Here is a 2,105-nt window from a genome sequence, read left to right on the forward strand (position 1 = left end):
CATCTGTCAAATCCATTTTTCACTTCACAACTTTTCTTGGATATATCCTTTCTCTTCTTTCCATCAGCATTTCCCAAATCTGGTTCATATCACCTGCTCCCCAGATTAAGGTGCCAATTTCTGCTCTCCAATCTCTTTCCTCTCCAATTCATCATCCACAATTGTGTGAGACCAATCTTTTAAAAAGGCTGATTTTTTCAGGCCTCTCCCTTGTTCAAAAATCTATTACAGAAAGACTCTGGGGTATAGTGAGAAATGCCTGAGCTTTGGCGCCAAGGAGAAGGGCTTAAATTCCTACTCAACCAACCACCAGGTATTTGAATTTATATAAGGAATTTAACATCTCTAAACCTCAGTGTACTCATCTGTAAAATGAGGATCATGAATACCTTGAAGGTTATTACAAAAAAGTAGTACATAATTTGCAAAGTGCCTGGCTCTCAGAAAGCACTCAGTAAACATTGCTTCATTTTCTCCTCTCTGTTAAGCTTAAGATCTTACAAAACTATGCAGACTCCTTATCTTCCTGGTTTATAAGGCCTTCCATAATAAGCTGGTTTTGCTCTCCATGTCCATCCACATATCGCCCCCAAATGAATGCTGTGCTTGAATTACACACCCCAGCTAGGCTCCATCCTGTCTTTGCTCCCATTTCTACTTCTCTCCCTTTGCTCATGCTCTACATTCACACACTCTCCCCACATTGTACTTGCTCCTGTGCATGCTGCAAATCCATTAAAACTTAGCTCAAGTCCTTCCCCCCCCCCACCCAGCATCCTTAGTCACAATGATTTCACCATTTTCTGAATTATGAAGTGGATACAAATTTTCCAGGCCACAAANCCCAGCATCCTTAGTCACAATGATTTCACCATTTTCTGAATTATGAAGTGGATACAAATTTTCCAGGCCACAAAATCAGATGTCTAGGAATATAAGTCTCTTGATTTTTCTGTAATTGAATGTGATTTCTCACTCGAGCCCCCATTCAAACTAGATATATTAATTTGATCTTAGTCACATTAGGTTTTTCTTGTTCAGATGAGAGTTCTCTCAGTCAGTTCTGGGTTTTCATCTCCTTCTTCTTCCAATGGTTGCATCTAAAGTCCAGGGCAGCTTATGGAATGCTTAGGATGGAGGATGGGAAAGGAGGATCTTATGACCTTGGCACTGTTCACTCTCCCTGCTGATACCTACTGAAATGTGCATCCCCTCACATCCTCCAGACTGACCCACCATCAGCAAGCTTCCCTGCTAAGTCTGCTTTGGGGCATGAATCTTCATGTGCCCTCTGGTTTTATAGACTAGCCCAGCATCTCCTGCTGTATCTTGTCTTTAAACTTGGTCAGGTCTGCTGGTTCATACTCTCAGCCTCTCTGGGATGTAGAAAACTGAATAATGCTGTCTCAGACCTCTTTGTCTAGATACCCCCAATGGTCATCTCCTTGCTAATGCCCTGTAACTCTGTTAAGATAAATGATTCCCAGGAAACCAAACAGGGAAGCAGGGCTCAACTCCCCTCTGTTCTCAGATCCTTCAATGTGTGCAGTTACTGTATTGTGTTCACCCAGGCAGGGCTCAGTACAGGTTACATTACCCCTTATCAGACCCTGTACTGGTTTCTAACCCTATTGCTCTTCTCATCAGTTCTCTTCTCTTCTCCCAGCAAGAATTTATGCCTTTTCATTTGGAAAATTTGGCTTTGACAGATCTTTAGTCTTCCAATTCAAAATTCTATGTCTGAGCCCTTCAGGGTTTTGATTTTTAAGATTGAAGAAACTTTTGCTTTTTATATACTGGCTCTACCATGAGTTTAAAAGTCTGTTATTATGGAACAAAAAAGCTGAATATTGACCCACCCCTTCCCTGAAGCTGTAAACCCAGGCTGCCCTAGCTGCCACCTGAAACAAATAGATGGGTTATAGTACAGAGGGAAATATCGAGAACAACAAACCCCTCTCCCCCTGCCCGAAACACAAAAGAAATGAAAGGTTTCAGGCAGAAAAGAAGTATCAGGAACAAAAAGAACTATCAGGTTGGTCTGGAGCCCTTTCCTCTCCATTTTCTCTTCTACCCTTCTTCACCTGGCTAATTTCTATAAACCT

Source organism: Galeopterus variegatus, unplaced genomic scaffold (genome assembly GCF_000696425.1).
Source record: "Galeopterus variegatus unplaced genomic scaffold, G_variegatus-3.0.2 Scaffold3578, whole genome shotgun sequence".
In the NCBI taxonomy this organism is placed as follows: domain Eukaryota; kingdom Metazoa; phylum Chordata; class Mammalia; order Dermoptera; family Cynocephalidae; genus Galeopterus; species Galeopterus variegatus.